Source organism: Carcharhinus amblyrhynchos, chromosome 12 (assembly GCF_965287045.1).
Source record: "Carcharhinus amblyrhynchos chromosome 12, sCarAmb.v2.hapA, whole genome shotgun sequence".
In the NCBI taxonomy this organism is placed as follows: Eukaryota; Metazoa; Chordata; class Chondrichthyes; order Carcharhiniformes; family Carcharhinidae; genus Carcharhinus; species Carcharhinus amblyrhynchos.
Genome location: NC_137335.1, coordinates 878902 through 903459, shown reverse-complemented (window position 1 = coordinate 903459; position 24558 = coordinate 878902). Strand labels below are relative to the sequence as shown.

Sequence of the window (24558 nt, the reverse complement as noted above, 5' to 3'; positions counted from 1 at the left end):
GGAAGGGAGTGCTTTGTCATGGGAATCTTCCTAAAGAGTCCCTTGGTTTGTAGGAGAAATAGGGCAGGACCTGAAGCTATGCAGCATAGGAGGAGTTTTTAAAAATTCTTTTACAGGATGTGGGCATCTCTGGTTAGCATTTGCTGCCCATTCCTCATTCCCCTCGAGGTGATGACAGTGAGCAGCCTTCTTGAATCGGTGCAGTCTGTCTAGAGTAGGTACTGCTGCAGAGAGGGACAGGAAGATAAGGTGTGGGAACAGGACATTGTCCTCGAGACCTCCTCTAGAACCCATTCCTCTTCTCCCTCAGTATCTAAGCCACTCTAACAGTCATCTGCGTCCGTCAAAACGTGCTTCCGTATGAATTACCTACATAAAACTGATCTGATCAGCATTTGATCCTGAAGTTGCAGGTTTGGGATCAGCAGCTGCACACAAAATTCAAATGATGATAGTCAACAATTAAACTAAAATTGTGTGCTAAATCTTGACTTTCAAATAAGTGTGTCTTCTTTAGCACAGCACGCATTTAGCTCCCATCTCCACCTTTTTACCAAAATAAGCCACTGCAGTTTTAAAACCATCATTTTTGTTACTCAGAATAAGCCAGACCTATAAATTGGAGTGTTCACAGGCTTGTAAAAATGCTCAGATTATTCAAATACAGAAAGGCAGATTTTGTGCAGTTAAACGAAGAGGAAATAAATTCTTGATCAAAGTTTTCAGCTTTCTAGATAAAACAACATTTCCTAATCTCATGAAATGATCACTCGCTTTAATAAAGCAGCACTTTAACCCAGCGCACTGACAGATCCTTTCATTCCTTCCTCCCTCCTAGGTGTGATATGAACTGGGAAGGGGAATACATCATTGAAGTATTGCCAGTGGGTGGGGGAGGCTGGGTGGGCTTTTTCCTGTATACTTTGATGTATGTTTGTAAATTACATATTCTTAAAGGAAACAGGAGAAATATTTCTTACTGGACAATCACTGATTTCAAGCACATCCACAGTAATTAATGTTCTAATGGCTCCATGGCTCCTCCTCTGAGCAGTATTTAAATGTATATATTTTAATTTTAAACAGCTTGCTCCTATACGCAATCAGCAATCTCAAGTCTGGGAAACACCCCTCTCTCAGTTCTCTAAATTGTAACGTATTCAAAATAGCCCCACTTCCTTATCCAAATGCCAAACAAATTTGATAATTTTTTTTAAAAAATTGCACTGCAGCATGCTCTTAACATGTCAATGAAAAGTACCTCGCAAGCGGTTAATTTTGGGAGAAAACCATATGGAAATACAAGAGTCCCCTTGGCTATGGGGGCAAACTGCAGAACATAGCCTACTCCTCCTATGCTAATGTTCAGAACCTGTTTCACTTCACAATGACAACTAAATTCCAAAGCCTAAAAACAAACTGCAGCTTTACGAGAAAGGTTGAGAATTGGGTGGAACTGTGACATGCGGAAGATTCAGCTTAATATCATTTAACATCAAAAACACACAACCTGGGGGTGGGGAGGTTTTCCATTCTAAAATATCCCAAATATCAAAGGAACATCAGAATGTGAAATGTGACACTGAGTCACACAAGGCGGGATCTGGGCAGATTATGGAAAGCTTGGTTTTACAGAGTGATTTGGAAGGAAGTGAGGTGGAGAGGTTGAGGGAAGAAATGCCTCAGGCCCCGGCAGCCAAAAGCAGAGCTGCCAATAGCAGATTCAATTCAGGATTGCATTTGGCCAGAATCAGAGCAGTGCAAAGATCTGAATTTTGTTGAGTTAAAGGAGATAACAGAGATAGGGAAGGCGAGACAATATTTGTCAGTTTAGTAATGGTTACTTGGTTCTTACAGTCTTGCTTTATATACAAAAAAACTGAATAAACTTTTTATGGCATCTTGCAAAGAACAAAAGAACAGTACAGTACAGGAACAGGCCCTTCAGCCCTCCAAGTCTGCACTGACCACTTATGTCCCTCTATTCCCCACTTATTCATGTGCCTATCAAGGTAAGTCTTAAATACGACAAACAGAACTGCCTCAAACACCTCACTCGGCAGTGCATTCCACTGTGATATCCTGTTCTCTCCAGTCTAAGGCATCATTGCAGAAAAGATAGCTGAGAGATTTGCTACAGGTATTCAAATTCAGGAGAAGTCTGGATAGAGTACATAGAGAAAGACTATTCCTATTGGTGGAAAGATTGAGAATGAGGGGGCATAGATTTAAAGTAATTGGTAGCAGAAGCAAATGTGATCTACAAATACTTGGATAGACAGGGACTCATTAGGGAGAGTCAACATAGCTTTGTGTGTGGTAGGTCACATTTAACCAATCTATTTGAGTTTTTCGAGGCAGTTACCAGGAAAATGGATGAAGGGGAAGGCAGTGGATGTTGTCTACATGGTCTTCAGTAAGGCCTTTGACAAGGTACTGCATGGGAGGTTAGTTACGAAGGTTCAGTCGCTAGATATACATGGAGAGGTAGTAAATTGGATTAGACATTGGCGCAATGGAAGAACACAGTAAAAAGTCTGACAACACCAGGTTTTAGTCCAACCTATTTATTTGATAATATTCTCACAAGCTTTCGAGGGGTTACCCTCTTCGTCAGGTGAATGGAGAGTTCTGGCCTCAGACAGAGCATATAAAGCACAGACAGTTTAGAGATTACTGATTAAAATGCGAATCCTTACACCTAACCTGCTGTTCAAGACCTGAAGTGGCTGACAATGTGAGTGGTAGGAGCACTGATCACAGTTTAAAGAGATGTGTATTGTACACATGTGTACACATCTCTTTAAACTGTGATCAGTGCTCCTACCACTCACATTGTCAGCCACTTCAGGTCTTGAACAGCAGGTTAGGTGTAAGGATTCGCATTTTAATCAGTAATCTCTAAACTGTCTGTGCTTTATATGCTCTGTCTGAGGCCAGAACTCTCCATTCACCTGACGAAGAGGGTAACCCCTCGAAAGCTTGTGAGAATATTATCAAATAAATAGGTTGGACTAAAACCTGGTGTTGTCAGACTTTTTACTGTGTTTACGCCAGTCCAACGCCGGCATACCCACATCATGGCAATGGAAGAAGCCAGCGGGTGCTAGTAGAGGCCTGCTGCTCTGAGTGAAGGCCTGTGACTAGTGTGCCACAGGGATCAGTGCTGGGTCCATTGTTGTTTGTCATCTATATCAATGATCTGGATGATAATGTGGTAAATTGGATCAGCAAATCTGCTGATGATACGAAGATTGGAGGTGTAACGGACAGTGAGGAAGGTTTTCAAAGCTTGCAGAGAGATCTGGACCAGTTAGTAAAATGGGCTGAAAAATGGCAGATGGAGTTTAATGCAGACAAGTGTGAGGTATTGCACTTTGGAAGGACAAACAAAGGTAGAACATACAAGGTAAATGGTAGGACGCTGAAGAGCACAGTAGAACACAGGGATCTGGGAATACAGAAACATAATTTCCTAAAAGTGGTGTCACAGGTGGATAGGGTCATAAAGAGTGCTTTTGGTACACTGGCCTTTATAAATCAAAGTGAAGTACAGAGAGATCTTGGGGTTCATATCTACAGATCTCTGAAGGTTGCCACTCAAGTGGATAGAGCCGTGAAGAAGGCTTATAATGTGCTAGTGTTTATTAACAGGGGGTTTGAGTTTAAGAGCCGTGGGGTTATGCTGCAACTATACCGGACGTTGATGAGACCACACTTGGAATATTGTGTTCAGTTCTGGTCACCTCACTATAAGAAGGATGTGGAAGCATTGGAGAGAGTGCAGAGGAGGTTTACCAAGATGCTGCCTGGTTTGGAGGGTAGGTCTTATGAGGAAAGGTTGAGGGAGCTGGGGCTTTTCTCTTTGGAGCGGAGGAGAGGTGACTTAATAGAGGTTTATAAGATGATGAGGGGGATTGATAGAGTGGACATGCAGAGACTATTTCCTCGGGTGGATGTAGCTGTTACTAGGGGGCATAACTGTAAGGTTCATGGTGGGAGATACAGGAGGGATGTCCGAGGTAGATTCTTTACTCAGAGAGTGGTTGGGGTGTGGAATGGACTGCCTGCTGTGATAGTGGAGTCAGACACTTTAGGAACTTACAAGCGGTTATTGGATAGACACATGGAGCACACCAGAATGGTAGGGAGTGGAATAGCTTGATCTTGGGATTGGACATAGCTTGGCACAACATTGAGGGCCGAAGGGTCTGTACTGTGCTGTACTGTTTCTATTTAGTATAAGAGTTGGAATGTTATGGTGAGGTTGCATGAGACATTGGTGATGGCAAATTTAGAAAATTGTGTGCAATTTTGGTCAACTAATTACAGGAAGGATATTAATAAGGTTGAAAGAGTGCAGAGAAGGTTTACCGTGATGTTGCAGGGACTTGAGAAACTGAGTTATAGAGAGAGATTGAATAGGTTAGGACTTTATTCCCTGGAGTGTACAAGAATGCAGGGAGATTTGATAGAGGTGTATAAAATTATGATGGGTATAGATAGTGTGAATGCACGCAGGCTTTTTCCACTGAGGTAGGGGAGAAAAAAACTAGAGGACATGGGTTAAGAGTGAAAGGGGAGAAGTTTAAAGGGAATATTAGGAGAGGCTTCTTCACACAGAGTGGTGGGAGTGTGGAATGAGCTGGCAGATAAAGTGGTAAATGTGGGGTCACCTTTAACATTTAAGAAAAACTTGGACAGCTACATGGATGAGAGGGGTGTGGAGGGATATGGTCCAGGTGCAGGTCAGTGGAATCAGGCAGAAAAATGGTTTGGCACAGCCAAGGGCCAAAAGGCCTGTTTCTGAGCTGAAGCGTTTTATGGTAAGAAAAACTTTCTCAGATATTACCATTACTGAATTCCCCGCCAACAACAGCCCAGGGTTACCATTGACCAGAAACTGAAGTGGACCCATCCATTTAAATACTGTGGCTACAAGAGCAGGTCAGAGGCTAGCAATCCTGTGATCGTTAACTCATCTCCTGACTCCACAAAATCTGTCCACCAACTACAAGACACAAATATAAGGAGTGTGATGGAATACTCCCCACTTGCCTGAATGAGTGCAGTTCCAACAACACTCAAGATGCTTGACATTATCCAGGAAAAAGCAGCCCTGCTTAATTAGCACCCCATCCACAAACATTCACTCCCTTCACCGTCGACACACGATGGCAGCCGTGTGTACCATCCACAAGATGCACTGCAGCAACTCACCAAGCCTCCTCAGGCAGAACCTTCCAAACCCTTGACCACTACCATCTAGAAGGACAAGAGCAGCAGACTGTGAACACCACCACCTGCAAGTTTCCCTCCGAGCCACACATTATCCTGACTTGGAAATAAAGCACCATCCCTTCCCTGTCGCTGAGTCAAAATCCTGGAACTCACTCCCTAACAGCGCTGTGAGTGTACCTAGACCTCAGGGATTGCAGCGATTCAAGAATACAGCTCACCACCACCTTCTGAAGGGCAATTAGGGATGGGTAATAAATGCTGGCCTGGTATTTAGACTTGCCTCTTCAACAATTGGGATTTAATTTTTTTTGTGTGGCGTGTTTCTGAAAGGACAAGTTGAATGTTACAGCAAGAAACCCGAATACACAAAAAACAATGTGCAAGGCAATGGAGAGAAGGTGTGGGAGTGGCACTAAGTGAATTACTCAGAGAGACAGAATGGAGACAATCGACTGAATGACCTCTTTCTGCATTGTAACAGTTAACTTTTAATCTTTTTCCTGACTTTTCCTTTCTTTTTCCTCTCTCAATCCAATCTTTCTTTCCCTCATTACTAATCTTTCTGTACCTTATTTGACATGGCATTTACTCTTATTTACATTTCCTTCACAGTCTGTGCTGTTGGTTTCACTGTCCTTCAGTCTGTTTGGTTAGGGAAATACACAGTGACTCATTCTGTTCAGTCAGATCCCTGCTGCTCTGTTTCTTGCTGTGACATCAGCTTGTACATTCAGCAACTTGCCACCCAAAAAATGTTAAGCCCTAAATATGGAAGAACTAATTTAAATAAGAGCAGACACTGTTAGAGTTCCTCATTCTGACAGCAGAATCTGGCCCAGTCGTATTATGTGTCTATATTGTGTAATGATTGTATGAACTGAAACAATAATACATGAAAGGATGTTTAAAATAGCACAAGATAAACATGAAAACTATAGGCTGGACTTTATCCAGGGCTATTTAATCACAGCATTCCTAATCCAAGTCTGAAGTACTGATCCTCTGTTTGTTATAGGAATTGCAACAACAAACAAGTATTATTTTACACTTCAAATGTTCCTTGACTTTGGAATGTCCCGAGGATGTAAGAGACCCAAAATAAATGAAAATTTACTTATTCTTTAATAATTAAGAGCACCATGACAGTTGTACACCAGATGCCAGATACCAATGACTACTTGTCACCCCTCTTATGTATACTTACAGCCCAGCTTGCCTCCAAAGGTCCATCACTGTTAATAGTTGCTACGCTCTTGCACAAATAATGTTTTGGCAAAATAACAGACAGCATTCAGCCAACCCAACCCCTGGCAAGCCCCGACCCCTGGCAAAGAAAATGGGAAAAAGGATAGGAAAGATTCTTTCACACTCCTGAAAGTGTGATATGTGGAGGTTGACTTACGCAAGGATGTTTTGGCCTTGGAGGGAGTGCAGAGGAGGTTTACTTGGCTGATGCCAGAGTTGAGGGGGTTGAGCTATGAGGAGAGGCTGAATAAACTAGGCCTGTACTCGTTAGAGTTTAGAACAATGAGGGGAGATCTCATTGAGACGTATAAGATGATGAATGGGATGGATAGGATAGAGGTGGAGAGACTCTTTCCGCTCAGAAAGGACAGTAGGACTAGGGGGCACAGCCTCAAGATAAAGGGGGGGCAGTTTAGAACGGAGTTGAGGAAGAATTTCTTCACTCAAAGGGTGGTGAATCTCTGGAATTCTCTGCCCGTTGAAGTGGTGGAGGCTGCCTCGCTAAATATTTTTAAGAAGCGGGTTGATGGGTTTTTGATAAGAGAGGGGATTAAGGGTTATGGGGAGAGGGCGGGAATGTGGAACTGAGCCACGACAGATCAGCCATGGTCTTATTGAATGGCGGGGCAGGCTCGAAGGGCTAGATGGCCTACTCCTGCTCCTATTTCTTATGTTCTTATGTTATGTTTCATTTGTCCTTGGTTGTTCTTCACTTAAGAACCTGTGCTGTTATCAACAAAAGTCACCTTTAACCATTGGAGCCTGCACTGACTTTTTCACTCCCTGACACCGATCATCTTCTCCCATTCCTCTCCTCACACGAACACCGGAAAACTGATCCTCTGTCAATCATTTCCACAAAGTGCATTTCCAACTCTTGTTGGAAACATAATGAGAGAAAAATGGATATTGAGTGAAAGGAGATGTCAGGGGGGTGTGAAACTTGGTTAGAGAGGTCGGTCTTAATGGAGGAAATGAAGAGAGGCTTTAGGAAAGAGTCTGCAAAGCATGGGGCTATTGGCCTGGCAGCTATTTGTGCAGCAAAGCATGTGAGTGTTACAAGTAAGTTTATTTATTAGTGTCACAAATAGGCTTACATTAACACTGCAATGAACGTAAGAAATAGGAGCAGGAGTAGGCCATCTGGCCCTTCGAGCCTGCCATGATCAATAAGATCATGGCTGATCTGAAGTGGATCAGCTCCACTTTCCCGCTTTCTCTCCATAACCCTTAATTCCCCTGTCTATCAGAAACCAATGAAGTCACTATCAAAATCCCCTAGACGCCACAGTCTGGCGCCTGTTCAGGTACACTGATGGAGAATTAAGCATGGCCAATCCACCTAACTAGCATCTCTTTCGGATTGTGGGAGGAAACCGGAGCACCCGGAAGAAACCCACGCAGACACGGGGAGAACATTCAAACTCTGCACAGACAGTGATCCAAGCCAGGAATTGAACCCAGATCCCTGGCGCTGTGAGGCAGCAGTGCCACCACTGTACCATCGTGCCCCCCCCCACCCCGCCAAAACCACCGTGCTGCCCCCAAAAGGCCACAGTTGGACCATAAATATCAATAGAAATATAGACAATGAGATTATGTTGTTATTCATTCATTCAGAGATTGGGCATCTCTAGTCAGGTACAAAAAGCCTGTAGTTGAACATAAAAATCAAAGGTGGCATTTCTACTGTATTTGGTGCTTGACTCTGTTTGCCATCTCAGACGCCCTCTCAACATCCCATGACAATTATTTTAAAGAGGAGCAGGGGAATTAACCCCAAAGTCCTGGCCAGCATTTATCCCTCAGTCAATATCACTGACATTGATGATCTCAACATTATCATTGCTGTAGTGGGATCTTGCTGTGTGCCAGCTGGCTGCCACACTTCAGAAGAGTACTTCACTGCTTGTGAAGTGTGTGGGATGTCCTGAGGTTGTGAAAGGCATGATATATATGCAAGTCTTTCGCTCTTTCTGAAATACTGCAATGATCTTTTCAGCAATTTTATTCAGTTGCTCAAAAGTCAAGTTATGAGTTGGTGCAGGGCTGGAGTCATTCACAGATAGGATCAGGTGAGGACATTAATAAACCAGTTGGGTGTCTACATCCATCCAATAGCCCTGTGGTCATTTTTACTGATGTCATCTTTTTATTTCCAGATCTTTTTCCAAACTAAGTTCACATTCATTCAATCCATCACGCAAACCAGCTTCCCATCCACTGACTCTGACTACACTTCCCTCTGCCTTGGTAAAGCAGCCAGCATAATCAAAAACCCCATGCACCCAGACATTCTTTCTTCCGCCTTCTTCTGTTGGGAAAAAGATAAAGTCTGAGGTCATGTACCAACCAACTCAAGAACAGCTTCTTCCCTGCTGCTGTCAGACTTTTGAATGGACCTATCTTGCAATAAGTTGATCTTTCTCCACACCCTAACTATGACTGTAACACTACATTTTCCTTTCCTTCTTTATGGCACAGTGGTTAGCACTGCTGCCTCAGTGCCAGCGACCCAGGTTTGATTCCCGGCTTGGGTGACTGTCTGTGTAGAGTTTGCACATTCTCCTCGTGTCTGCATAGGTTTCCTCCGGGTGCTCCGGTTTTCTCCCACAGTCTGAAAGGCACACTGGCTAGGGTGCATTGATCACCAGAGTGTGGCAACTAGAGGGATTTCACAGTAACTTCACTGCAGTGTTAATGTAAGCCTTACTTGTGACTAATGAGTAAAATAATAAACTTCAGATTTGTCTGTATAGCGTGCAAGAAACAATACTTCTCACTGTATACTTTATGTGACAATAATAAATCAAATCATTCACAAAACTGCTGTAGTTGAATTTGAACTCACGATTACAGGTCCAGTGGAACATGAAGAGCATGACCATAGCCAGAATCATATTCTACACTCTCCTGGTCCATCTGTTCCAGTCTGGGGATCAAACTTGGAGCATGTTTTTAAAAGCACTAATGTAATAACACAAGAAATAGGAGCAGGAGTAGGCCATCTAGCCCCTCGAGCCTGCCCCACCATTCAATAAGATCATGGCTGATCTGTCGTGGCTCAGTTCCACATTCCAGCCCTCTCCCCATAACCCTTAATCCCCTCTCTCATCAAAAACCCATCAACCCACGTCTTAAAAATATTTAGCGAGGCAGCCTCCACCACACCACTTCAACGGGCAGAGAATTCCAGAGATTCACCACCCTTTGAGTGAAGAAGTTCCTCCTCAACTCCATTCTAAACCGCACCCCCCCCCCACCCCTTTATCTTGAGGCTGTGCCCTCTAGTCCTACTGTCCTTTCTGAGCGGGAAGAGCCTCTCCACCTCTATCCTATCCATCACCTTATACGTCTCAATGAGATCTCCCCTCATTCTTCTAAACTCTAACGAGTACAAGCCTAGTTTATTCACCTCTCCCCATAGCCCAACCCACTCAACTCCGGTATCAGCCTAGTAAACCTCCTCTGCACTCCCTCCAAGGCCAAAATATCCTTGCGTAAGTACGGCGCCCAAAACTGCACACAGTACTCCAGCTGCGGCCTCACCAGTGCCCTATACAGCTGCAGCAAGACCTCCCTACTTTTATATTCAATCCCCCTCACTATGAAGGCCAGCATCCCATTCGCCTTCCTGACCACCTGCTACACCTGCAGGCTGGGTTTTTGCGACTCATGCACAAGGACCCCGAGGTCCCTCTGCACAGTCGCATGCTGCAGTTTTTCGCCATGTAAGTAATAATCCTTCCTATCATTATTCCTACCAAAGTGGACAACCTCACACTTGCCAACATTAAATTCCATTTGCCAGTTCCTGGCCCATTCGCCCAGCCTATCTAGATCCTTCTGCAGACTCTCCACACCCTCCGCACAATTTGCCGTTCTACCAATCTTGGTGTCATCAGCAAATTTCGACACCCTACACTCGGTTCCCTCCTCCAGATCATCTATATAAATGGTAAATAGTTGAGGCCCCAGCACCGACCCCTGAGGCACTCCACTAGTCACCATCCGCCAATCCGAATAGCACCCATTGACCCCCACTCTCTGCCTCCTATTTGACAACCAATCCTCTATCCACGCTAACACCCTACCCCCAACTCCATGTCCCCTGACCTTCTGCAATAACCTCTTGTGAGGCACCTTATCAAACGCCTTCTGAAAATCAAGAAACACCACATCCACCGGCTCTCCTCTATCCACCGCCCTAGACACATCCTCATAGAACTCCAATAAATTCGTCAGACACGACTTCCCCTTAACGAAACCGTGCTGCGTCTGCTCTATCAAACAATTCTCCTCAAGATGCCTCGCTATTTTCTCCTTGATCACAGATTCTAACATTTTACCTACAACAGACGTTAAACTAACCGGCCTATAATTCCCTGCCTTTTGCCTGCCACCCTTCTTGAACAACATTAGCCGTTTTCCAATCTTCCGGCACTTCCCCAGAATCCAGCGATGTTTGGAAAATAATCACCAAGGCATCCACTATCACCTCCACCATTTCTTTCAGAACCCTTGGATGCATTCCATCCGGTCCTGGGGACTTGTCCACAATCAGTCCCTCCAGTCTGTCGAGCACTGCCTCTCTAGTAACAATAATGTCATTCAGGCCCTCCACTCCTACCATCTTTCCATCGCTAACACCCGGCAAATTATTCACGTCCTCCTCCGTGAAGACCGAAACAAAAAAGTTATTCAAGGCCTCAGCCATTTCCCCATCCCCTACCACTAAGTCCCCCCTCTCATCCTCTAAGGGTCCAACGTTCACCCTAGCCAGCCTCTTCCTTTTTATATATTTATAAAAACTCTTACTATCCTTTTTTATATTAAGCGCTAGCCCAGCTTCATAGTTTATCCTACCCTTCTTTATCAACTTCTTCGTCATTCTTTGTTGACATTTAAATCTTTCCCAATGCTCTTCTTGCCCACTACTCTTAGCTACTCTAAACGCATCCGCTTTTAATTTAACACTTTCCTGTACCTCCTTCGTTATCCACGGCTGATTATCTCTCCTCCTACGATCCTTTTTAACCATCGGAATAAATTTCTGCTGAGCACCAAGAAAGATCTCCTTAAAGATCCTCCACTGTTCCTCAGCAGACCTACCTTCCAACGCACTCCCCCAGTCAACATTCGCCAATTCTTCTCTCATCCTACCGTACTCCCCTCTGTTCAAACAAACATAAGAACATAAGAAATAGGAGCAGGAGTAGGCCAACTAGCCCTTCGAGCCTGCCCTGCCATTCAATAAGATCATGGCTGATCTGTCGTGGCTCAGTTCCACTTTCCCGCCCTCTCCCCATAACCCTTAATCCCCTCTCTTATCAAAAACCCATCAACCCGCGTCTTGAAAATATTTAGCGAGGCAGCCTCCACCACTTCAACGGGCAGAGAATTCCAGAGATTCACCACCCTTTGAGTGAAGAAGTTCCTCCTCAACTCTGTTATAAACCGTCCCCCCTTTATCTTGAGGCTGTGCCCCCTAGTCCTACTGTCCTTTCTGAGCGGGAAGAGTCTCTCCACCTCTATCCTATCCATCCCATTCATCATCTTATACATCTCAATGAGATCTCCCCTCATTCTTCTAAACTCTAACGAGTACAAGCCTAATATATTCAGCCTCTCCTCATAGCTCAACCCCCTCAACTCCGGCATCATCCTAGTAAACCTCCTCTGCACTCCCTCCAAGGCCAAAATATCCTTGCGTAAGTACGGCACCCAAAACTGCACACAGTACTCCAGCTGCGGCCTCACCAATGCCCTATACAGCTGCAGCAAGACCTCCCTACTTTTATATTCAATGCCCCTCGCGATGAAGGCCAGCCTCCCATTCGCCTTCCTGACCACCTGCTGCACCTGCAAGCTGGGTTTTTGCGACTCATGCACAAGGACCCCGAGGTCCCTCTGCACCATCACCTGCTGCAGTTTTTCTCCATGAAAGTAATAATCCTTCCTACCGTTATTCCTACCAAAGTGGACCACCTCGCACTTGCCAACATTAAATTCCATTTGCCATTTCCTGGCCCATTCGCCCAGCCTATCTAGATCCTTCTGTAGATTCTCCACACCCTCCGCACAATTTGCCTTTCCTCCAATCTTGGTGTCATCAGCAAATTTCGACACCCTACACTCGGTTCCCTCCTCCAGATCATCTATATAAATGGTAAAAAGCTGAGGCCCCAGCACCGATCCCTGAGGCACTCCACTAGTCACCATCCGCCAATCCGAATAGCACCCATTGACCCCCACTCTCTGCCTCCTATTTGACAACCAATCCTCTATCCACGCTAACACCCTACCCCCAACTCCATGTCCCCTGACCTTCTGCAATAACCTCTTGTGAGGTACCTTGTCAAACGCCTTCTGAAAATCAAGAAAGACCACATCTACCGGCTCTCCTCTGTCCACCGCCCTAGACACATCCTCATAGAACTTCAGTAAATTTGTCAGACACGACTTCCCTTCAATGAAACCGTGCTGCGTCTGCTCTATCAAGCAGTTCCCCTCAAGATGCCTTGCTATTTCCTCCTTGATGATGGTTTCTAACATTTTACCTACAACAGACGTTAAACTAACCGGCTTATAATTCCCTGCCTTTTGCCTGGCACCCTTCTTAAACAACGGCGTAACATTAGCCGTTTTCCAATCTTCCGGCACTTCCCCGGAATCCAGCGATGTCTGGAAAATAACCACCAAGGCATCCACTATCACCTCCGCCATTTCTTTCAGAACCCTCAGATGCATTCCATCCGGTCCTGGGGACTTGTCCACAATCAGCCCCTCCAGTCTGTCGAGCACCACCTCTCTAGTAACAGTAATGTCATCGAGACCCTCCAGTCCTACCACCTTTCCATCTCTAACACCTGGCAAATTATTCACGTCCTCCTCCGTGAAGACCGAAACAAAAAAGTTGTTCAAGACCTCAGCCATATCCCCATCCCCTACCAGTAAGTCCCCCTTCTCATCTTCTAAGGGACCAACGTTCACCCTAGCCAGCCTCTTCCTTTTTATAAACTTATAAAAACTCTTGCTATCCTTTTTTATATTAAGCGCTAGCCGAGCTTCATAGTTTCTCCTACCCTTCTTTATCAACTTCTTTGTCAATCTTTGTTGACATTTAAACCTCTCCCAATCCTCTTCTCGCCCACTACTCTTAGCTACTCTAAACACCTCCGCTTTCAATTTAACACTTTCCTTCACGTCCTTCGTTATCCACGGCTTATTACCTCTCCTCCTACAGTCCTTTTTGACCATCGGAATAAATTTCAGCTGAGCACCAAGAAAGATCTCCTTAAAGATCCTCCACTGCTCCTCAGCAGACCTACCTTCCAACTCGCTCCCCCAGTCCACATTCGCCAATTCTTCTCTCATCCTACCGTACTCCCCTCTGTTCAAACAAAGGACGCGTGTCCGGGAGCCCACTTTCTCCTCCTCCATCTGCATCAGGATCTCCACCATGCAATGATCACTCTTCCCAAGAGGATCCTTCACCACAAGGTCCCTAATTCTACCTGCCTCATTACATAACACCAGATCTAAGATAGCTCGCTCCCTTGTCGGCTCCAACACACACTGTTCAAGGAAACTATCCCAGCAGCATTCCAAGAACTCTTCCTCAAGCCCACCGCGTCCAACATGGGTCGACCAATCAATATGTAGATTGAAATCCCCCATAATTATCACCGTTCCATTCCTGCACGCCGCATTTATTTGCGCGTTAACAGCCCGCCCCACCTCCAGATCATTATTTGGGGGCCTATAAACGACACCTACCATCCACAGCAGCTTCATGTCATCATTGTACTTACTTTAGGTACTTTAGAATGGCACTAATCCCAGAGTCAAACAGACACACTGCAATTTGGAAAGAACTGAATCCTGAGTTATATCCAGCATCCGAGTGCAGCAACTTTTCCCAAAACTATAGCAACTGAGCAAACTGAAGTTCCAGAGAGACGTGCCACACAATGAGCTACACAAATGATTACATAGACTCTAAATAGCAATGATTTTGTTAATTTAGTAACTGTTTCATCATTTGAAGGAGCAGTCAGGTAATCCCCACTGAAATTCACAAGCTGAGAGCAAAACTTTTTGCAACAATGTATGAAATCAATCAAGATCGTGGGTTACAACTTGAGGCTTGGCTAGACTGTGCTCACTACAAAATCTGCATACACTGCCCTGAACATATCATCTAACATTCAGTGAGGATACAATCTTACTGACACACACAGCATACCCCCTGCTGCCCCTCGACAGGACACTGACACACACCCCCCCCCCCCCCCCCCCCGACAGGACACTGACACACACCACCCCCCCCCCCCCCCGACAGGACACTGACACACACCACCACCGCCCCCCCCCCCCGACAGGACACTGACACACACCACCACCCCCCCCCCCCCCCCACTGCCCCTCGACAGGACACTGACACACACCACCCCCCCGCCGACAGGACACTGACACACACCACCCCCCCGCCGACAGGACACTGACACACACCACCCCCCCGCCGACAGGACACTGACACACACCCCCCCCCCCCCCGACAGGACACTGACACACACCACCCCCCCCCCCGACAGGACACTGACACACACCACCCCCCCCCCCGACAGGACACTGACACACACCACCCCCCCCCCCCCCCGACAGGACACTGACACACACACCCCCCCCCCCCCCCCCCCCGACAGGACACTGACACACACAACCACCTCCCCCCCCCCCCACTGCCCCTCGACAGGACACTGACACACACCACCCCCCCCCCCACTGCCCCCCGACAGGACACTGACACACACCACCCCCCCACCGACAGGACACTGACACACACACACCGCAGGACAAAGCTTTTTAGAAAAAGATTAAAGAGAAGCCAAAGGAAATCATTGTACTGGACTTTGCTCCTTAAAAACCAGTACAAAAGTTCCAAAGTTCTCTTCTATTCTCTCACATATATTACAATTTACACAGGCATCACTCTCAGAATTCTGAGAGCAGAAATCCCAACATTACACAGTGACTTATTAGTTTGATATACCTTTATTTTCATGTAAAACAAATAGCATCCAAATCTTTTCATAGCCTCTTTAAAATAACTCTTGTTTCATTTTACATTCTGGGGGACTGGAATCTATGAGCTGACTACAGACATCATACTAAGCCCAGGTCCCTTACTTGCTCGTTTTAAAGATCTTGTACAAGGATGCATTGGATCATGGTGGAATAGATGGCTTTAGTGATTGTGTGGATAAGTTGCTCAAAACTCATCTCAAGTGTGACACCAAGTCCCTGAACAGGCTCAATTACTGCTCAGCTTCAGATAGCAAGCCAATATCAACATTGTGAGCTGCCTGATCTCTTCCACAGCCTCACCTTCTCCCGGCTATCTTAGCATCTCCACCTTCTCTTCATTCCTGTGATTCTTTAGTCCCAGCACAGATTGCAAAACCTTCCTGAGCTTTCTCTGGGTGCCTCAGAACTCAATGTCTGCTTCATTACATCTTTCATCTAACTTTCCCGTGATATAAACCAGCCTGGACTGCTTACTGAACAAAAGTTTGATCAAAGTGAAAGTTATTACATATTTATCCCACGCCAGAGGGTGAATTAATAGGGTGTATACCAAGCATCACCAAACCAACACTCTGGAATCAAGGGTTCCAAACCCTCCACTCCCAAGTTGCAAATCTCCATTTTTTTGCAATGGGGAAAAATGGCTTTAGTTTCTCAACACCTGAATATCAAGTATGTCATCAGTCGGCATGGTGGCACAGTGGTTAGCTCTGCTGCCTCACAGTGCCAGGGACCTGGGTTCGATTCCCAGCTTGGGTCACTGTCTATGTGAGTTTGCACGTTCTCCCTGTATCTTGCGTGGTTTCCTCTGGGTCATCTGGTTTCCTCCCATCTGAAAGACAAGTTGGTTAGGTGGGATTGGATGTGCTAAATTCTCCACAATGTACCCGAACAGGCACTGGAGTGTGGCGATTGGGGAATTTTCACAGTAACTTCACTGTAGTGTTAACGTAAGCCTACTTGTGACACCGACAAATAAAGTTTTAAACTGCAAACTTTAAGTATTTGCTGCAATGTTAGGAGGAGTTAGACAATGTCACTGTCAGTCATTCGTGTATTGGCCCAACAAAATTTGTAAGAGGATAAAGTATGTTGTTCCATAATCAAAGATTTAAATTACTGCTTCAGAATCAATGCTGGCTGTAGTTCATATGTCAGCAACGGAATATAGTCTACCAGAAGTGCAGGATAGCACAGTACAAGAGTTAAAGATAAACTGAAGAATATAGGGTTTGGAAGTTTATAGTATTCAGTGTCGCAAGAAGAAATATCCTCAGCATTGCTTCACATGTTATGCTGCTGTCAGCATGTAGAGCCAATATTGGCAGGTGAGTGAAATTTAGTCTGGTTGCAGTCAAAACCAGAACTCTGGATAGAATTTTGCCCAACTGAGTTTCCTGTTTGCAGCCATTGAATAGTGTTTTATATTGTACACATGGGTTGCATTTAGAAACTGGTAGATGCACTTAAAGTGCAAACCAATTAACTCACTTCATTTATATGAGGACAAATATAACAACAACTTAGATTTATACAGCTTTCCTAGACAGTTCACAGGAGCAATACAAGACAAAATATGAGACCAAGTCACAGAAGGAGACATTAGGTGAGATGGCCAAAAGCATGGTTAAGGTGGTAGATCTTAAGAAGGATCTGAAAGGAGGAAAGTGAGTTGGAGAGGTTTAAGGAGGGAATTCCAATGCTCCAGTCCCAGGCAGCTGGAAACACTGCCAGCAGTGATAGAACAATTGTAATTGGGAATGTGAAAGAGACCAGAATGAGAGGAGCAGAGATATAAAGTTAACTTTATTTATTAGCCACAAGTAGCCTTACATTAACAATGCAATGAAGTAATTGTGAAAATCCCTTACTCGCCACACTCCAGTGCCTATTCAGGTACACTGAGGGAGAATTTAGCATGGCCAATACACCCTAACTAGCACATCTTGTGGACAGTGGGAGGAAACCCACGCAAACATGGGGGATATCGTGCAAACTCCGCACAGATAGTGACCCAAGCCAGATCTCTGGCGCTGTGAGGCAGCAGTGCGCACCATCTTGCCACCTCAGAGGATTGAGACTGAAGGTAATCACAGAGATAGGGGGTGGTGAGGTCACGAAACTGAGAATTTTAGAATTGACACATTGTTTAATAAAAAGCCAATGTAGAACAGTGAGCAGAGCAGAGATGAGCAAATGGCATTCAATGCGAGCTAGGACACTGTCAGCCTGAGGTTTACAGAGCATAAAATGCACAAGCTTAGAACATAAGAACATAAGAAATAGGAGCAGGAGTAGGCCATCTAGCCCTTCGAGCCTGCCCCGCCATTCAATAAGATCATGGCTGATCTGTTGTGGCTCAGTTCCACTTTCCCGCCCTCTCCCCATAACCCTTAATCCCCTCTCTTATCAAGAACCCATCAACCCGCTTCTTAAAAATATTTAGCGAGGCAGCCTCCACCACTTCAACGGGCAGAGAATTCCAGAGATTCACCACCCTTTGAGTGAAGAAGTTCCTCCTCAACTCCGTTCTAAACCGCCTCCCCTTTATCTTGAGGCTGTGCCCCCTAGTCCTACTGTCTTTTTTGAGCGGGAAGAGTCTCTCCACCTCTATCCTATCCATCCCATTCATCATCTTATACGTCTCAATGAGATCTCCCCTCATTCTTCTAAACTCTAACGAGTACAAGCCTAGTTTATTCAGCCTCTCCTCATAGCTCAATCCCCTCAACTCCGGTATCAGCCTAGTAAACCTCCTCTGCACTCCCTCCAGGGCCAAAATATCCTTGCGCAGGTGCGGCGCCCAAAACTGCACACAGTACTCCAGCTGCGGCCTCACCAATGCCCTATACAGCTGCAGCAAGACCTCCCTACTTTTATATTCAATCCCCCTCGCTATGAAGGCCAGCATCCCATTCGCCTTCCTGACCACCTGCTGCACCTGCAAGCTGGGTTTTTGCGACTCATGCACAAGGACCCCGAGCCAGGAATGTATTTAAATAGTCTGGAACAGTCAGGGTTTTCACAGCAATAGAACGAGGTAGGAGTAGAGATACTATAGAGAGATGGAATAGATGGCTTCAGTGATTGTGTGCACAAGTTGATGGAAACACATCTCAAATGTGACACCAAGTCCCTGAACAGACTGAATCACAGCTCAGCTTCAGACAGAGAGAGGAATGGAACTGTGCAGGGAAGAAGAGTTTGGCTTTAGTCTTCCCAATATTTAATTCTGGCCGTTAGATTAACAGTTTAAAGATAATGATGTCACCAAGGGGCAGCATGCAGATGAGAAACAGAAAGGGGGGGGGCGGGGTTAGAATAGGGAGGGACACCAGAGGTTACTGTGCAAGCATGGGAAGATAAGCACTGATGGTGACACTCTGGTTACAATTAGACTGATATGAATGGAATAAGTACATCCTTGAACGACACAAGAATTTGATTTCAGATCTGAGTGAACAAGGGACTCAGTGAAAGTATAACTCCCAGTTATTGAAGGCATTTCCCTAAAACTAGGATCGATAATGGATACTAATGAAACTGCTAGGCCTGATTTTAGTAACATCACACAGGATCAGTGACCAAAAACATATTAGCAAATAATAAAATTCCCCTCTTACAGCACCCAACTGGGATATCCCTGAACTCCTAACCAACAGACAAGGGCAGAGTCTTCTATGTTAAGATTCAGCTACAAGCAGCAGTAACTGACCAAATCCCATCTGATAGGTCCATTCCTGTCAGCATAATTAACAGCCTCGCACCAGCAGAGTTAGAGTGACAATCTGACACAAATACAAGTTTTTGACTATAGTATGACCTTCCCAAAATTAAAACAGATTTTGTTTTCTCCAACTCTGGTTGTGTGGGGAGAGCTATCTGGAACATACCACCTGTGCGAACCTCCCAGCACTGTGGATATAATCCTGTCTGCAGTATCTACAGCACATTCTCATTTTAAATTATACTGCGGTAACCTCTAAACTGTAAAAAATAAAAAATAAATATTAGTTTGGTAGTCAGTTTGACTTGGGGAGATAGTTTATTTGGAACAAGTGCATCACTTGAAACTCCATTTCACCATTCACTCAATTAAAATAAGCTTTCTAAAACAGTATACGTTACTCTGATCATGCTCAACAACTAAACAACATTCACAAAATGTTAAGTTAAAATTATAACATCTCACTCCTATAATCTATTCACAATGGTGCTTCATTGAAAAACTGCAGTGCAAATGCTGGTTTCTCCAGAAGTTCTTAGATATGGAAATTTCCATGTTATTCTCATGCCAAAACACTCAAAGATGCAATTAAACAGATATAAAACACAGAAGCATCACAAACATTGTTCTTATTCTACGAGCAATCCCAAAACCAACCAATCATTAAGTAAACAATCCCTTTAGAACACAGAACAAACTACTTTTTTGGGCAACATGTGTCTCCACATCAACCTTGAAGCTTATTTTTCTTACATGCAATGTTTTAATTCTTTCCTCAAAATGTAAACTCTCTCAGTACGCAAGGCTGAGTGTCACTGGGAGATCCAGTCACAAGTACAACTAGGATGACCTAGCAACATTTCCTCTTTTCCCCATCTCTAAGACAATAAATCGGGGTCAATGAAACCCAGGGCTGGATTGGAGGTAGGGGTGGGGCTGGCGGCCCTCCCCGCCGCCCCGGGGCTGGCGGCCCTCCCCGCCGCCCCGGGGCTGGCGGCCCTCCCCGCCGCCCCGGGGCTGGCGGCCCTCCCCGCCGCCCCGGGGCTGGCGGCCCTCCCCGCCGCCCCGGGGCTGGCGGCCCTCCCCGCCGCCCCGGGGCTGGCGGCCCTCCCCGCCGCCCCGGGGCTGGCGGCCCTCCCCGCCGCCCCGGGGCTGGCGGCCATCCCCGCCGCCCCGGGGCTGGCGGCCATCCCCCCCGCCCCGGGGCTGGCGGCCATCCCCGCCGCCCCGGGGCTGGCGGCCATCCCCGCCGCCCCGGGGCTGGCGGTCATCCCCGCCGTCCTGGGGCTTTGGCCAGGGTGAGTTTATGAGGTTGATCTTGTAGATAATGAGGTGAATGCTGCTCAGTGATGTTACTGGGGCCGCCAGTGCTTTCTCCCACATTCTGAGGCGCTGAGCTGTCCCTGTTCATCGTTAATGAGGCTTTCATAGAAAAACTGCTGCTTCCGCCCGGCTCCCGGAGACAGGCCGGAGCCCCGCGCGGGGGGCCTGCCCACCGCCGCCTCTAACCGGCGGGAAACCGGGGCTGGGCCCCCGGTCTGGCTGGGGGAGGGGAAACGCCTACCTGCCGCTTGTCGCCGGATCCGGTCCCGGTCCCGCTCCGGCCGCTCGCTCCCTCCGACAGCAACCCAGAACGAGACTGCAGCGGGGGCGGGACCTGGGGCGGGGCCTGAGATAGGGGCGGGGAATGGCGCGGGTGGGGCTGTTGAGGGGCGTGGCCTGGGACAGAAACGGGCCCTGGAGAAGCAGCCGGCAAGAGAGGGAAAGGGGCGGTGACTGAGAAAGAGGCGGGGCTGAGAAGGGGCGGGCCTGTTAAAGAGGGTCCCGCTGGGAGATGGGCGGGGGTGAGAGCGTGATTTGAGAAGGGGCGGGTCAGTGAAAAGGGGCGGGGCTTGCGGTCAGAGAGAGAGAGAGAGAGGGAGCGTTCTGAGAAAAAGCCTGTGTTGGTTGTGAGCTGGGGCGGGGCCTGAGAGGGGCTGGGGGGTGGGTCATTGAAGAGGGGCGGGGCCATTGAGGGCTGGGCGAGAAGAGGCGGGGTCAGTGATGAGGGGCGGCACTGATCTGGGACGAGGTGTGAGAAAAGGGGCGTGATCAGCACGGAACGGGCGGGGTCTGGCAGAAGGGTAGGACTTGGGGCGGGGTCATAGCAGTGGCGGCCTCCGGGGGCGGGGTCTTTGAAGGGGCGGAGTTAGTGGAAAAGGGCGTGGCAGGTGGTTTAGGCTCCGCCTTTCATTGGTCGCCGTCATCTCTGCACAAGCGCATGTCCGAATCGCTGTTCCAGTAGCTGCGCACAAGCAAACCTGGAGCCGCCTGTGTTGAGCATGCGCATTAGCTGCTGGTAACTAGAACAGGATGGAGGGGCTGAATGGCCCCAGCTAGGAAAAAATTTATAATTCGGAGATGGTTTGTAGCTTCGCGATGCCACATTTGTTGAAATGATGACAACAAATCTGGCAGCAGCCAGTTGTCTCTCTTTTATAATAAGCCAAGATCACATTAGATTTGAAACATTATCCCTGTTTCTCTCTCCGCAGACACTGCCTGACCTACTGAGTATTTCCAACTTTTTGTTTTTATTTTAAATGACTTTGCAGTTTGTATCCTTGTGGATTTCATAAGACCATTTGACCAATCCATTCCCTGCTGGTTCTCTGTAGAGCAATCCACTCAATCCCATTCACCTTATCTATTCCCCATAGTCCTGCAAGATAATTTCATTTCTGTCTTGTCTGTTCCTCAGGTGAAGTCATTGACTCTCTGGGAGGTTTGTTAAGGTTCCGGCCAGTAAGTGACTGATCTGCAGCCAGATATTGTGCTATAAATAGAAGAGGATATCTCAGTTTGAGATGAGTTGCTGGCTGAAGATTTCCTCTTGTGTGTTATCTGATATGCGCTTATTTTGAAGCAGAATGCAACATTTTTCATTTGGTTGCATCAGGTGCCAGAGGCTAAAGTGAATGTTTTGTTGTATTTGTTTGTTGAATCACTGACTTGGCCAGCTTTTATTGCCCCTCCCTAACTGCCCTTGAGATGGTGGTGGTAAGATGCCTTCTTATGCCATTGCAGTCTGTGTGGTGTAGGTACACCCACAGTGCTGTTAAGGTGGGTTCCAGGATTTTGGCCCAGCGACATTGAACAAATGGCGATATATTTCTAAGTCAGGACGGTGAGTGTCTAGACTGGGAATTTCCAGGTGGCAGTGTTCACTTGTTCAGCACTAATAACATTTGTCAAACTTGACACAATCCAGGATAAGCAGTTCATTTGATTGACATCCTTCCACCAACATGCATTCCCTCCATCATTATGAACAATGGCAGCCGTGTTATACCATGTACAAGAGCTGTTGCCCTTGTCCTTTTCTCTGGTGGTGGTCATGGGTTTGGAAGGTGCTGCCTCAGGAATCTTGTTGTTGCAGTGCCTCCCATAAATGACACACACTGCTGACACTGTCTGCTTTGAAATTAATTGTAGCCTTAACTCTCAAAACAAAACAATTCACCGGGCCACATTTTCTTGCAAGTAGTATACTCACTTTGTCTCCAATTCTGCTAAATAAGAATCCCTATTTTGTTATTTTACCTATCTAGCTGGTCACCCATTAAATCCACATGGCTGCAACATTCTCAGTATAAAATCCTTCAAGCTGCTTAGTTGTGTTTATCCCATTTTTTATAGTTAAATTTTCCTAGAAGTGAATGTTACCTTGACCATATTGAAGCGGGAACTATGTATTTATAACAATGTGAAGGTTGGGACTTGGGCAACTGCAACAAAACAAGGTTACAGGGGATGGAGTGAAGTCCTGGGAGAATAAACAGAAGTTGGAATTCAGACAATAGTTTGAAAGAATAAAGAAGTTCACGATCACAATCCTCGCTGCTCACTTATCAAATATTCATAAAGGAGCTTGTTCAAAAATGAATCTATTTAGCGCGCAGGAAACAATACTTTTCACTTTATACTAATACATGTGATAATAATAAATCAAACCAAAGGTCACAGATCTGAATCGTATTTGCTGGTGAATTTGAAAGTACAGTGGGGGTGGGGTGGGGTGGGGTGGGGTGGGGGGGGTGGTGGGGGGTGCATGTTAAATTCAGCTCAGCAGACTGCCCACACTCTACCCATCTGCCCCAGCATAGTAACAATGGTGTCCTGCTATTATGGGCCAATTGAGACCGCAAAGCGACCATGGCACCCTGTATAATTCAGCTAATTTCTCTCCTCACTCTGATTTTCTGAATAATTCCAGCATTTTCTGTTTTCATTTCAAAAATTTGAGTTCCATCTGATAAGAGTGTTTTTGTGTCAAGCCAGAGTGAGAATCTCAATACAGGCCACTGTATGTCAGTTAATATATCAGAGTAGCCAAGATTCAGGAGCCTTTGGCCATTTTGGCACCAAAAAGAAGTCAGATATCGTACAGTCCCTTCAGTATAGAAAGAGGCCATTTGGCCCAACAAGCCTGAACCAACAATAATCCCACCCAGACCCTATCCCTGTAACCCCACATATTTACCCTACTAATCCCCCCAAAACTAGGGTCAATTTAGCATGGCCAATCAACCTAACCACATCTTTGGACTGTGGGAGGACACCGAAGCACCCAGAGAAACCCATGCAGACATAAGAACATAAGAAATAGGAGCAGGAGTAGGCCATCTAGCCCTTCGAGCCTGCCCCGCCATTCAGTAAGATCATGGCTGATCTGTCGTGGCTCAGTTCCACCTTCCCGCCCTCTCCCCAGAACCCTTAATCCCCTCTCTTATCAAGAACCCATCAACCCGCGTCTTAAAAATATTTAGTGATGCAGCCTCCACCACTTCAACGGGCAGAGAATTCCAGAGATTCACCACCCTTTGAGTGAAGAAGTTCCTCCTCAACTCCATTCTAAACCGCACCCCCCCCCTTTATCTTGAGGCTGTGCCCCCTAGTCCTACTGTCCTTTCTGAGCGGGAAGAGTCTCTCCACCTCTATCCTATCCATCCCATTCATCATCTTATACGTCTCAATGAGATCTCCCCTCATTCTTCTAAACTCTAACGAGTACAAGCCTAGTTTATTCAGCCTCTCCTCATAGCTCAACCCCCTCAACTCCAGCATCAGCCTAGTAAACCTCCTCTGCACTCCCTCCAAGGCCAAAATATCCTTGCGTAAGTGCGGCGACCAAAACTGCACACAGTACTCCAGCTGCGGCCTCACCAATGCCCTGTACAGCTGCAGCAAGACCTCCCTACTTTTATATTCAATCC

At 46.3% G+C, this 24558-nt stretch overlaps 1 protein-coding gene across 1 annotated transcript in view; it reads right to left on the bottom strand.

Annotated features, from left to right (window-relative positions):
• Window positions 1-20962, bottom strand: part of b3gnt2b (UDP-GlcNAc:betaGal beta-1,3-N-acetylglucosaminyltransferase 2b) — a 37555-nt gene extending 16593 nt beyond the window's left edge. Inside the window, exon 1 of the mRNA XM_080199947.1 lies at window positions 20868-20962. The gene's annotated coding sequence lies outside the window, so the exon portion shown is untranslated. The remainder of the gene's footprint in view (window positions 1-20867) is intronic.
• Between the last annotated feature and the right edge of the window lie 3596 nt (window positions 20963-24558).